This window comes from Helianthus annuus, chromosome 2 (genome assembly GCF_002127325.2).
Source record: "Helianthus annuus cultivar XRQ/B chromosome 2, HanXRQr2.0-SUNRISE, whole genome shotgun sequence".
NCBI classification, from domain to species: Eukaryota; Viridiplantae; Streptophyta; class Magnoliopsida; order Asterales; family Asteraceae; genus Helianthus; species Helianthus annuus.
In genome coordinates, this window is record NC_035434.2 from 36830304 (window position 1) to 36845595 (window position 15292).

The following is a 15292-nucleotide window of genomic DNA, read 5'->3' on the forward strand; positions in this document are numbered from 1 at the left end:
CAATCAATCCTCCTCCTTTTTAACTTTTTACCTTTGCAAATATCAAGAGGACTTTTTGGGTGAAGGGTTAGGCTTGGGTTAAAGGTGGGTGGTTGGGTTAGTGGTTAGTAAAAGGGCGAAAAGCGTAAAAAGCGTCGGTTTTCGTAACTCACTTTGTTTTTAGTGACTTTTTATTTTGAAGTATTTCTCCAAACAAGCTTTTGTATAGCTCTTGTTTATTTTTGTCACACCCCCAAAATCCACCCGCGGAGTACCACCGCTTGGGAGCGTGACTGACCAGGATCAAGCCATCAATCATATCAAACATAGCATTTAATAATAAAAGTATTAATGTAAATCATCATGACATGATTGATGTTCCAAAACCAAACATCGTTTAAATAGCGGAAGCATAGTAATGTAAACTCGAAATAGTTATAAGTTCAATATCGTTCATGATCCGTATCCCACAACGACCTGCTCCTCCTTGTGCAAGCTCCATAATGTACCTATGGTCCTGCAAGGCATGCAACAAATAATCAACAACTAGTTGAGCGAGTTCACAGAAAGTAAGTTCATAACATAGTGCATAAGTTTAACTAGTGGGGGCTTCCCATACTAGTGTGTACTAAAGGTGGGGGCTTCCCAAACCTTGTGTTCATATTACTGGTGGGGGCTTCCCATGTTTATCCTGGCTAATGAGGGCTTCTCATTAACGGTACTTACTAGACTAACTTCCGACCATGTGTTCTTCTTTACCGAGAACAGGAAAACGTACAGGGTCACGTAGGCTTTACGTGACGTGTCCTTCCCCGAGGACATGGTACGCGTGGGGGCTACGTAGGCTTTACGCAGCGTGGCCTTCCGACCTGGAAGCCAGTAGATGGTATTAGGTTACGTAGGCTTTACGTAACGTGTCCTCCCGACCCGGGAGACAAAATGGCAAACATACTGGGTTACGTAGGCTTTACGTAACGTGTCCTGACTAACCTGAGGACGATGGTCTATAGTCTAGAGTATGCGTAAGTACGAGTAATCATTCCATATTCAACATATCCAACCCAATTCCCAACCCGGGAATCCCATGCCTTGGCTGTGTGAACTCACCTTGGTTTGCTCGGCAGATACACAAAGAGTACAAGTAGCAAGTAAATGGTCAACCACGTCCTATCATGGTTATTATGCAAGTCAGGTTCGTATATAGCACGTTTGTATCACGTATGGTATCGAGTATGATCATGGCAAATCACATAAACGTATCAGCAGTTCAAAACATGTAACGAGTCCAAGTAGTCGGCCCAAACAGATAAGCAGTCCAACTAGCAGTCAAGAGCACACTTGTGCGTGTTAATCTTGGCCCAACATAACCCGGCCCAATTAACATTCACCCCAAATAGTAAACGCACACTAGTCCAATAGCAAACAGTCCACAAATCCAATCGTTGGGCCCAATTGATTGGGCCCGTGACAGTGAAGGCCCAAACAGTGTACGTGCATTAACTCGTCTCGAGTCGCAACCGGCGATCTCGAGTCGCAACCGGCGATCTCGAGTCGCAACCGGAGATTACGAGTCGCAACAGCTGGTTACGAGTCGCAATGGTGATCTCGGTTCATCATGGTCTGGTTACGAGTCGCAACGGGACTCGCAACCGTGGTTACGGTTCATGCTGCTGTGTCGGTGTGAGGTTTCGAGTCGTAATTGAAGGCACCGACTCGCAACCGTGCGTGTGTACTGGTTTCCAGATTTCATGCAATTCAATTATACACATTTATGCCATCAATTATCAGTTTCCAAAATTCAAATCACTAACAGTTTCTATCCGGGAACTTTTTAGATCAAACAGGGAAAATCAACGCTAATCCTTATGAACCCTAGCACCAAAAATATGAACAATTTAACAATCATGAAACCGTTTTATAAACATCAATCAATCATATGAACAATCCGAAATTCTGGACATAAGCATCTAAAAATCAACTATCTCATAACAATTAAACTAACAGAACATGATATCCGGGTTAACATCTATTCGGTTTCACATTTACCATACCATTCGATACCTATGAAACTATAACCGGTTAACAAGCATTCGGTTAACATCAATCCAGAAACAAATCCGATTTACATACACATAAGAATCACATATATGCATCATAACATCAAACCAAATCATCATCAACATGCCGAGCATATACAACACACATCAATGGATAACATACTAACCGGTTACGAGTAAAGAGGTGTGATCCGAACAAGAGGATGATCGGATGGTCTTGTGCCGTCGGGTCCTAAGCAAGCCGAGAGAGAGAGCAAGTAGGGTTTGTTGTGTGTGTTTGTGATTTGTAACAACAATGAGAAGTAAAGCCTCCTTAGGTGTTTGCGAGTGGGGAGTGGGCCAAGCCCAACTCGGTTATCAAATGGGGTCCGATTTCAAGGTGTGGCCCAAATGGGCTCGTGTGACCGGTTAGCCTTGTGCGATCGGGTTTTAGTGTGTGGTTTGGGTTCGTGTACACACAACATACATACACACATAATGCACATAAACATGACATACCAAGTATTCGTTCGATTAATAACGTTCTCGTAAACACGTATCGTTACACAAAGTAAGTCTAAAGTTCGAGTTGTCACATTATCCCCAACTAATTGGAAATTTCGTCCCGAAATTTGGTATGCACTCACTGAGGAAGCTAGGTAAACTGTATTGTTCACTGATTTTCCTGGGGTGTCACATCCTCCCCCCGTTGATCTGGAATTTCGTCCCGAAATTCCGAAGTAGTAGCTTCAGCCTCAGTTGTGGTAGCATTGGTTTCGAATAACTGGGGGTACTTTTCTGTCATCCTGTCTTCGCGTTCCCAGGTGTACTCTGGGCCACGTTTGGAGTTCCAACGAACTCGAACAAGAGGGATTCTCTTGTGTTTGAGGACCTTCACATCCCGGTCCGTGATTTCCACTGGTTCCTCGACGAACTGCAACCGCTCGTCGATAGTGAGTTCTTTGAAAGGAATGATGAGGTTTTCATCAGATAGGCACTTCTTTAAGTTCGATACATGAAAGACATTGTGAACTGCCCCGAGTTCAGCTGGTAAATTCAACTTGTAGGCTACCTTGCCAATCTTTTCTATAATTTCGAATGGTCCGACGTATCGCGGATTCAGTTTGCCCCGTTTGCCAAAACGAACCACACCCTTCCAGGGTGAGACTTTCAATAAAACCCGGTCCCCGACCTCAAATTCCAATGGCTTTCTACGCTTGTCCACGTAGGCTTTCTGACGGTCGCGTGCTGCCGCCATGCGTTGTCGTATCTGTGCAATCTTTTCTGTGGCGTCCACTACAATTTCTGGACCCGTGATCTGACTATCCCCCACCTCTGCCCAGCAGAGGGGTGACCGGCATTTACGCCCGTACAATGCCTCGAATGGAGCGGCTTGTATGCTGGTGTGATAACTATTATTATACGAAAACTCCACCAAAGGGAGGTGCTTTTCCCAGCCGTTGCCGAAATCGATAACGCATGCCCTAAGCATGTCTTCGAGTGTTTGAATCGTTCGCTCAGACTGCCCATCCGTCTGAGGGTGATATGCTGTGCTCATGTCTAACCGTGAACCGAATGATTTATGCATCGCTTGCCATAGCTCTGACGTGAATCGTGCAACGCGATCCGAAATGATAGATGTGGGCACCCCGTGCCTCGAAACAACTTCTTTAAGATAGACGTCTGCGAGAGTGGAGAACTTATCCGTTTCCTTTATAGGTAGGAAGTGTGCAGACTTGGTGAGTCGATCCACGATCACCCATATGGTATCATTTCCCCGCTGGGATCTGGGTAGGCCTGTAACGAAATCCATGGAAATTTCTTCCCATTTCCATTGAGGTATCTTAGGCTGTTTAAGTAGGCCAGCTGGTTTCTGATATTCAACCTTGACTCTCGCACAGGTCAAACATTTCCCAACGTACGTAGCGATGTGGGCCTTCATGCTAGGCCACCAATAAGTAGCGCTGATGTCGTGGTACATTTTATCCGACCCTGGATGTACCGAGTAGCGAGACTTGTGTGCTTCGTCCATCACAAGTTCGCGTAGACCGCCATAGAGAGGGACCCATATCCGGCCCGTTACATAGTAGGCGCCGTCTGCCTTCTGTTCCATTTGTTGTCGTGAGCCGCGTAAGGCTTCAGCCTTGACGTTTTCGGGCTTCAGTGCTTCTGTCTGAGCATCTCGTATCTGTGCAGGAAGGCTAGACTGAATCGTAAGCTGTAGCGCTCGCACGCGCCGAGGTAGAGTGTCTTTCCGACTGAGGGCGTCCGCCACAACATTGGCCTTGCCTGGATGGAACTTGATAGCGCATTCGTAATCATTCAGTAACTCGACCCATCGTCGTTGACGCATGTTCAAATCCTTCTGCTTAAGAATATGCTCGAGACTCCTGTGATCGGTGTAAATCGTGCACCTGGTACCGTACAGGTAGTGTCGCCATATCTTAAGCGCGAAAACAACAGCTCCCAGCTCTAAATCGTGCGTCGTGTAGTTCCGTTCATGAACCTTTAGTTGACGAGAGGCGTAAGCGATAACCTTGTCTCGCTGCATTAACACACATCCAAGTCCCCGAATGGATGCATCACAATATACCACGAAGTCATCTGTGCCCTCTGGCAGTGAGAGGATAGGTGCACTGCAAAGTCTATCCTTTAGGTGCTGAAAAGCAGTCTCCTGGGGCTCTCCCCAACGATAGGTAACACCCTTCTGTGTCAGTAACGTAAGCGGTTGAGCAATCTTCGAAAAGTCTTTAATAAACCGTCTGTAGTAACCCGCCAAACCCAAGAATTGGCGTATTTCTGTCGGTGTACGCGGTGCAGGCCAGTTTCTGATCGAATCTACCTTGGATGGATCGACATGGATCCCATCCCTGTTTACCACATGGCCTAAGAAGTGGACTTCACGAAGCCAGAAGTCGCATTTAGAAAGTTTGGCATACAGCTGTTCCTTCCGAAGGAGTTCCAAAATAAGACGAAGATGCTGTTCGTGTTCTTCCTGACTCTTGGAGTAAATCAGAAGGTCGTCGATGAAAATAATGACGAACTTGTCAAGATAGGGTTTGCACACCCTGTTCATAAGATCCATAAATACAGCAGGCGCGTTCGTTAACCCAAACGGCATGACAAGAAACTCGTAGTGACCGTAACGAGTTCTGAAGGCTGTCTTGGAGACGTCCTCATCCCGGACTCTCAGCTGATGGTAACCCGACCTCAAATCTATCTTCGAATAGTAGCACGACCCTTGCAACTGGTCGAATAAGTCGTCGATGCGCGGAAGAGGATAACGGTTCTTCACCGTCACCTTGTTGAGTTCACGGTAGTCGATGCACATCCTGAACGTACCGTCTTTCTTTTTCACGAAAAGTACTGGAGCTCCCCAAGGCGAAGAGCTTGGACGAATGAAGCCCTTTTCCAAGAGCTCTTGTAGCTGCTTTGACAGTTCCTCCAGTTCTGATGGAGCTAGACGATATGGTGCGCGAGCTATGGGTGCTGCTCCTGGAGCGAGCTCGATCTGAAATTCGACCTGACGATGAGGCGGTAAGCCAGGTAAGTCTTCAGGAAACACCTGAGGAAAGTCACGTACAATTGGAATATCCTCCAATTTCTTTTCCTTCGTCGATGCATCTGTAACGAGTACCAGAATGGCAGTGTGACCCTTACGTAAGCATTTCTGAGCCTTCAAGAAAGAGATGATGCCAACCACAGCACCACTCTTGTCACCTTGAACTTCTAGAGGTTCCTGACCAGAACGAGGAATGCGAATAATCTTCTCGCTGCATAAAATTTCTGCCTGGTGTTGGGATAACCAATCCATCCCAATCACGACGTCGAAGCTACCCAAAACTATGGGAATGAGATCAATAGAGAAGGCTTGGCCAGCTAGGATAAGATTACAACCCTGAACTACGTGCGTGGCTTCTAGACTTTTACCGTTAGCTAACTCTACTACATGTTTGGTGGGTAAAAGTGTTGGTGCACGTTTTAGTAGTTGACACATTTTCACAGACATATAGCTTGTATCCGCACCCGAATCAAATAAAACAGTAACGTAAATATTTTCGAGGAGAAACTTACCCATCACAACGTTGGGATCGTTCACTGCGTCGCCTCGACCTAGCACAAAAGCGCGTCCCCTAGCCTCGTTGCCATTGTTGTTGTTGTTTCCCCCGTTGTTATGCCCATTGCCCTGGTTGTTGTTGTTGCGGTTCTGGTTCTGGTTCAGCTGAGGGCAATCGCGTTTGAAATGACCTTCAGCCCCACACTGGAAACATCCCCGGTTTCCACGCTGTGGCTGCTGCTGCTGCTGCTGGTTCTGTGGAGCGGGTTGCTGAGGCTGCTGATTCTGATTCGCAGGCCGTGGACTCCTACAGTCTTTGGCCTCGTGGGCCATCTTAAGACACCTTTGACAACGACCCTTGCTACACGGGCCATTGTGATGTCTGTGGCAATTGTAACACTTAGGCTGACTTCCCTGATATCTCCTCTGTCTATGACCACCAGAGGATTGCTGACTGGGGCTCTGGTAGTGGTCAGTCTTCTGCTGCGGAGCTTGTGGCTGAACAGTCGCTGAACCCCTGCTGGAATCTCCATCCCATTTTCTTTTGCTTTCGCTAGTAGTAGCAGGAGTAGCTGAAGGAGTGACTGTAGTAGTAGCGTTGACACGCTTAGGCAGTTTGTTCTGATCCACTGCCTGGTCGGTGATGCGATGAGCGAGACGCTGGATTTCCTGGATGTTGTCAAGATTAGCCGAGGTAACATGGCTCTGGATCTCTGGCGCCAATCCCTTGAGATACATCTCAATGCGCTTGTATGGAGGGTCCACCATAGTTGGACATAACACGGCCAGCTCATTCGACCGTTTAGTATACGCTTCGATTTCTGATCCAACCATTTTCAGGTTATACAGCTCGTCTTCCAGCTTGTGAATATCTTCACGCGTACAGTACTCACGCTTGATGAGTTCCTTGAAATCGTTCCATGGGGTGGCGTTAGCAGCTGCCAACCCTAAGATCTGAACTTGGGCGTTCCACCAAGTTAGCGCGATTCCTTCCAAAGTGCCGGTGGCAAACTTGACCTTGCGAGCCTCAGGGCACTCGCACATTTTGAATACTGATTCTAGCTTTTCAAACCAATGGAGGAGTCCCACTGCCCCCTCTGTGCCACTGAAAGAATTTGGACGACAGTCCATGAAGTTCTTGAAAGTGCAGACAGGCTGCTGCGCGTGTTGACCTGCTTGAGCTGCTGTAACTGCCGCAGCAACTTGAGCTTGAACGAGAGCCTCTAGCTGGGCTTGTGTCATGTTGATTCGTCCAGACATGATCTTCATTGTAACAAGTAGCATAGGTAAGAATGGTTCGCGAATAGGGCGATGACAGAAAAGTGTAAGCACGTAGGGATTCTCATGCTATAATATCATGTGTATCTAAGCGTAATGCGAGCAAAGTTCTAAGCAATTCTAGCAAACAGGAAATAAACATAAACCTTATTACCTAGGATGTTGAGTCTTGCACGTGGAGCGAAGCGTCGTTGTGGATCGTTGAGAGCACTGTACTGGTTATAGTCCGGTTTTAATAAAAACGTTTTCCCATATTAAAACCAAGTTCTCTATAACCAATGGCTCTGATACCAATCTGTCACACCCCCAAAATCCACCCGCGGAGTACCACCGCTTGGGAGCGTGACTGACCAGGATCAAGCCATCAATCATATCAAACATAGCATTTAATAATAAAAGTATTAATGTAAATCATCATGACATGATTGATGTTCCAAAACCAAACATCGTTTAAATAGCGGAAGCATAGTAATGTAAACTCAAAATAGTTATAAGTTCAATATCGTTCATGATCCGTATCCCACAACGACCTGCTCCTCCTTGTGCAAGCTCCATAATGTACCTATGGTCCTGCAAGGCATGCAGCAAATAATCAACAACTAGTTGAGCGAGTTCACAGAAAGTAAGTTCATAACATAGTGCATAAGTTTAACTAGTGGGGGCTTCCCATACTAGTGTGTACTAAAGGTGGGGGCTTCCCAAACCTTGTGTTCATATTACTGGTGGGGGCTTCCCATGTTTATCCTGGCTAATGAGGGCTTCTCATTAACGGTACTTACTAGACTAACTTCCGACCATGTGTTCTTCTTTACCGAGAACAGGAAAACGTACAGGGTCACGTAGGCTTTACGTGACGTGTCCTTCCCCGAGGACATGGTACGCGTGGGGGCTACGTAGGCTTTACGCAGCGTGGCCTTCCGACCTGGAAGCCAGTAGATGGTATTAGGTTACGTAGGCTTTACGTAACGTGTCCTCCCGACCCGGGAGACAAAATGGCAAACATACTGGGTTACGTAGGCTTTACGTAACGTGTCCTGACTAACCTGAGGACGATGGTCTATAGTCTAGAGTATGCGTAAGTACGAGTAATCATTCCATATTCAACATATCCAACCCAATTCCCAACCCGGGAATCCCATGCCTTGGCTGTGTGAACTCACCTTGGTTTGCTCGGCAGATACACAAAGAGTACAAGTAGCAAGTAAATGGTCAACCACGTCCTATCATGGTTATTATGCAAGTCAGGTTCGTATATAGCACGTTTGTATCACGTATGGTATCGAGTATGATCATGGCAAATCACATAAACGTATCAGCAGTTCAAAACATGTAACGAGTCCAAGTAGTCGGCCCAAACAGATAAGCAGTCCAACTAGCAGTCAAGAGCACACTTGTGCGTGTTAATCTTGGCCCAACATAACCCGGCCTCACCCCAAATAGTAAACGCACACTAGTCTAATAGCAAACAGTCCACAAATCCAATCGTTGGGCCCAATTGATTGGGCCCGTGACAGTGAAGGCCCAAACAGTGTACGTGCATTAACTCGTCTCGAGTCGCAACCGGCGATCTCGAGTCGCAACCGGAGATTACGAGTCGCAACAGCTGGTTACGAGTCGCAATGGTGATCTCGGTTCATCATGGTCTGGTTACGAGTCGCAACGGGACTCGCAACCGTGGTTACGGTTCATGCTGCTGTGTCGGTGTGAGGTTTCGAGTCGTAATTGAAGGCACCGACTCGCAACCGTGCGTGTGTACTGGTTTCCAGATTTCATGCAATTCAGTTATACACATTTATGCCATCAATTATCAGTTTCCAAAATTCAAATCACTAACAGTTTCTATCCGGGAACTTTTTAGATCAAACAGGGAAAATCAACGCTAATCCTTATGAACCCTAGCACCAAAAATATGAACAATTTAACAATCATGAAACCGTTTTATAAACATCAATCAATCATATGAACAATCCGAAATTCTGGACATAAGCATCTAAAAATCAACTATCTCATAACAATTAAACTAACAGAACATGATATCCGGGTTAACATCTATTCGGTTTCACATTTACCATACCATTCGATACCTATGAAACTATAACCGGTTAACAAGCATTCGGTTAACATCAATCCAGAAACAAATCCGATTTACATACACATAAGAATCACATATATGCATCATAACATCAAACCAAATCATCATCAACATGCCGAGCATATACAACACACATCAATGGATAACATACTAACCGGTTACGAGTAAAGAGGTGTGATCCGAACAAGAGGATGATCGGATGGTCTTGTGCCGTCGGGTCCTAAGCAAGCCGAGAGAGAGAGCAAGTAGGGTTTGTTGTGTGTGTTTGTGATTTGTAACAACAATGAGAAGTAAAGCCTCCTTAGGTGTTTGCGAGTGGGGAGTGGGCCAAGCCCAACTCGGTTATCAAATGGGGTCCGATTTCAAGGTGTGGCCCAAATGGGCTCGTGTGACCGGTTAGCCTTGTGCGATCGGGTTTTAGTGTGTGGTTTGGGTTCGTGTACACACAACATACATACACACATAATGCACATAAACATGACATACCAAGTATTCGTTCGATTAATAACGTTCTCGTAAACACGTATCGTTACACAAAGTAAGTCTAAAGTTCGAGTTGTCACATTATCCCCAACTAATTGGAAATTTCGTCCCGAAATTTGGTATGCACTCACTGAGGAAGCTAGGTAAACTGTATTGTTCACTGATTTTCCTGGGATGTCACATCCTCCCCCCGTTGATCTGGAATTTCGTCCCGAAATTCCGAAGTAGTAGCTTCAGCCTCAGTTGTGGTAGCATTGGTTTCGAATAACTGGGGGTACTTTTCTGTCATCCTGTCTTCGCGTTCCCAGGTGTACTCTGGGCCACGTTTGGAGTTCCAACGAACTCGAACAAGAGGGATTCTCTTGTGTTTGAGGACCTTCACATCCCGGTCAGTGATTTCCACTGGTTCCTCGACGAACTGCAACCGCTCGTCGATAGTGAGTTCTTTGAAAGGAATGATGAGGTTTTCATCAGATAGGCACTTCTTTAAGTTCGATACATGAAAGACATTGTGAACTGCCCCGAGTTCAGCTGGTAAATTCAACTTGTAGGCTACCTTGCCAATCTTTTCTATAATTTCGAATGGTCCGACGTATCGCGGATTCAGTTTGCCCCGTTTGCCAAAACGAACCACACCCTTCCAGGGTGAGACTTTCAATAAAACCCGGTCCCCGACCTCAAATTCCAATGGCTTTCTACGCTTGTCCGCGTAGGCTTTCTGACGGTCGCGTGCTGCCGCCATGCGTTGTCGTATCTGTGCAATCTTTTCTGTGGCGTCCACTACAATTTCTGGACCCGTGATCTGACTATCCCCCACCTCTGCCCAGCAGAGGGGTGACCGGCATTTACGCCCGTACAATGCCTCGAATGGAGCGGCTTGTATGCTGGTGTGATAACTATTATTATACGAAAACTCCACCAAAGGGAGGTGCTTTTCCCAGCCGTTGCCGAAATCGATAACGCATGCCCTAAGCATGTCTTCGAGTGTTTGAATCGTTCGCTCAGACTGCCCATCCGTCTGAGGGTGATATGCTGTGCTCATGTCTAACCGTGAACCGAATGATTTATGCATCGCTTGCCATAGCTCTGACGTGAATCGTGCATCGCGATCCGAAATGATAGATGTGGGCACCCCGTGCCTCGAAACAACTTCTTTAAGATAGACGTCTGCGAGAGTGGAGAACTTATCCGTTTCCTTTATAGGTAGGAAGTGTGCAGACTTGGTGAGTCGATCCACGATCACCCATATGGTATCATTTCCCCGCTGGGATCTGGGTAGGCCTGTAACGAAATCCATGGAAATTTCTTCCCATTTCCATTGAGGTATCTTAGGCTGTTTAAGTAGGCCAGCTGGTTTCTGATATTCAACCTTGACTCTCGCACAGGTCAAACATTTCCCAACGTACGTAGCGATGTGGGCCTTCATGCTAGGCCACCAATAAGTAGCGCTGATGTCGTGGTACATTTTATCCGACCCTGGATGTACCGAGTAGCGAGACTTGTGTGCTTCGTCCATCACAAGTTCGCGTAGACCGCCATAGAGAGGGACCCATATCCGGCCCGTTACATAGTAGGCGCCGTCTGCCTTCTGTTCCATTTGTTGTCGTGAGCCGCGTAAGGCTTCAGCCTTGACGTTTTCGGGCTTCAGTGCTTCTGTCTGAGCATCTCGTATCTGTGCAGGAAGGCTAGACTGAATCGTAAGCTGTAGCGCTCGCACGCGCCGAGGTAGAGTGTCTTTCCGACTGAGGGCGTCTGCCACAACATTGGCCTTGCCTGGATGGAACTTGATAGCGCATTCGTAATCATTTAGTAACTCGACCCATCGTCGTTGACGCATGTTCAAATCCTTCTGCTTAAGAATATGCTCGAGACTCCTGTGATCGGTGTAAATCGTGCACCTGGTACCGTACAGGTAGTGTCGCCATATCTTAAGCGCGAAAACAACAGCTCCCAGCTCTAAATCGTGCGTCGTGTAGTTCCGTTCATGAACCTTTAGTTGACGAGAGGCGTAAGCGATAACCTTGTCTCGCTGCATTAACACACATCCAAGTCCCCGAATGGATGCATCACAATATACCACGAAGTCATCTGTGCCCTCTGGCAGTGAGAGGATAGGTGCACTGCAAAGTCTATCCTTTAGGTGCTGAAAAGCAGTCTCCTGGGGCTCTCCCCAACGATAGGTAACACCCTTCTGTGTCAGTAACGTAAGCGGTTGAGCAATCTTCGAAAAGTCTTTAATAAACCGTCTGTAGTAACCCGCCAAACCCAAGAATTGGCGTATTTCTGTCGGTGTACGCGGTGCAGGCCAGTTTCTGATCGAATCTACCTTGGATGGATCGACATGGATCCCATCCCTGTTTACCACATGGCCTAAGAAGTGGACTTCACGAAGCCAGAAGTCGCATTTAGAAAGTTTGGCGTACAGCTGTTCCTTCCGAAGGAGTTCCAAAATAAGACGAAGATGCTGTTCGTGTTCTTCCTGACTCTTGGAGTAAATCAGAATGTCGTCGATGAAAACAATGACGAACTTGTCAAGATAGGGTTTGCACACCCTGTTCATAAGATCCATAAATACAGCAGGCGCGTTCGTTAACCCAAACGGCATGACAAGAAACTCGTAGTGACCGTAACGAGTTCTGAAGGCTGTCTTGGAGACGTCCTCATCCCGGACTCTCAGCTGATGGTACCCCGACCTCAAATCTATCTTCGAATAGTAGCACGACCCTTGCAACTGGTCGAATAAGTCGTCGATGCGCGGAAGAGGATAACGGTTCTTCACCGTCACCTTGTTGAGTTCACGGTAGTCGATGCACATCCTGAACGTACCGTCTTTCTTTTTCACGAAAAGTACTGGAGCTCCCCAAGGCGAAGAGCTTGGACGAATGAAGCCCTTTTCCAAGAGCTCTTGTAGCTGCTTTGACAGTTCCTCCAGTTCTGATGGAGCTAGACGATATGGTGCGCGAGCTATGGGTGCTGCTCCTGGAGCGAGCTCGATCTGAAATTCGACCTGACGATGAGGCGGTAAGCCAGGTAAGTCTTCAGGAAACACCTGAGGAAAGTCACGTACAATTGGAATATCCTCCAATTTCTTTTCCTTCGTCGATGCATCTGTAACGAGTACCAGAATGGCAGTGTGACCCTTACGTAAGCATTTCTGAGCCTTCAAGAAAGAGATGATGCCAACCACAGCACCACTCTTGTCACCTTGAACTTCTAGAGGTTCCTGACCAGAACGAGGAATGCGAATAATCTTCTCGCTGCATAAAATTTCTGCCTGGTGTTGGGATAACCAATCCATCCCAATCACGACGTCGAAGCTACCCAAAACTATGGGAATGAGATCAATAGAGAAGGCTTGGCCAGCTAGGATAAGATTACAACCCTGAACTACGTGCGTGGCTTCTAGACTTTTACCGTTAGCTAACTCTACTACATGTTTGGTGGGTAAAAGTGTTGGTGCACGTTTTAGTAGTTGACACATTTTCACAGACATATAGCTTGTATCCGCACCCGAATCAAATAAAACAGTAACGTAAATATTGTCGAGGAGAAACTTACCCATCACAACGTTGGGATCGTTCACTGCGTCGCCTCGACCTAGCACAAAAGCGCGTCCCCTAGCCTCGTTGCCATTGTTGTTGTTGTTTCCCCCGTTGTTATGCCCATTGCCCTGGTTGTTGTTGTTGCGGTTCTGGTTCTGGTTCAGCTGAGGGCAATCGCGTTTGAAATGACCTTCAGCCCCACACTGGAAACATCCCCGGTTTCCACGCTGTGGCTGCTGCTGCTGCTGCTGGTTCTGTGGAGCGGGTTGCTGAGGCTGCTGATTCTGATTCGCAGGCCATGGACTCCTACAGTCTTTGGCCTCGTGGGCCATCTTAAGACACCTTTGACAACGACCCTTGCTACACGGGCCATTGTGATGTCTGTGGAAATTGTAACACTTAGGCTGACTTCCCTGATATCTCCTCTGTCTATGACCACCAGAGGATTGCTGACTGGGGCTCTGGTAGTGGTCAGTCTTCTGCTGCTGAGCTTGTGGCTGAACAGTCGCTGAACCCCTGCTGGAATCTCCATCCCATTTTCTTTTGCTTTCGCTAGTAGTAGCAGGAGTAGCTGAAGGAGTGACTGTAGTAGTAGCGTTAACACGCTTAGGCAGTTTGTTCTGATCCACTGCCTGGTCGGTGATGCGATGAGCGAGACGCTGGATTTCATGGATGTTGTCAAGATTAGCCGAGGTAACATGGCTCTGGATCTCTGGCGCCAATCCCTTGAGATACATCTCAATGCGCTTGTATGGAGGGTCCACCATAGTTGGACATAACACGGCCAGCTCATTCGACCGTTTAGTATACGCTTCGATTTCTGATCCAACCATTTTCAGGTTATACAGCTCGTCTTCCAGCTTGTGAATATCTTCACGCGTACAGTACTCACGCTTGATGAGTTCCTTGAAATCGTTCCATGGGGTGGCGTTAGCAGCTGCCAACCCTAAGATCTGAACTTGGGCGTTCCACCAAGTTAGCGCGATTCCTTCCAAAGTGCCGGTGGCAAACTTGACCTTGCGAGCCTCAGGGCACTCGCACATTTCGAATACTGATTCTAGCTTTTCAAACCAATGGAGGAGTCCCACTGCCCCCTCTGTGCCACTGAAAGAATTTGGACGACAGTCCATGAAGTTCTTGAAAGTGCAGACAGGCTGCTGCGCGTGTTGACCTGCTTGAGCTGCTGTAACTGCCGCAGCAACTTGAGCTTGAACGAGAGCCTCTAGCTGGGCTTGTGTCATGTTGATTCGTCCAGACATGATCTTCATTGTAACAAGTAGCATAGGTAAGAATGGTTCGCGAATAGGGCGATGACAGAAAAGTGTAAGCACGTAAGGATTCTCATGCTATAATATCATGTGTATCTAAGCGTAATGCGAGCAAAGTTCTAAGCAATTCTAGCAAACAGGAAATAAACATAAACCTTATTACCTAGGATGTTGAGTCTTGCACGTGGAGCGAAGCGTCGTTGTGGATCGTTGAGAGCACTGTACTGGTTATAGTCCGGTTTTGTGACAACCCAAGTTTCCGACTTTCACTTTCGCATTTATTGTGCGTTGACTTTGACTGGTTGGTCGTTTGACTTGTGGACTTGAAATTGTACGCGTTGTGTTTTAATGAAACGTATTGTCATTTTGCATATATGTGATTACTTGTTGTGTAGAAAATAATATCAGGATTATTATAAGACGCTTAGACTAAATCACGTAATGCCCGACGAAACAGAATTATATTCGCCATTTAACCGACTCGACGAAACATATGTGTTTCGCCGAGCCTGGATTCGCCAAAACCGCCAAAGCCCAAATCACGGCCCAAATTAGTT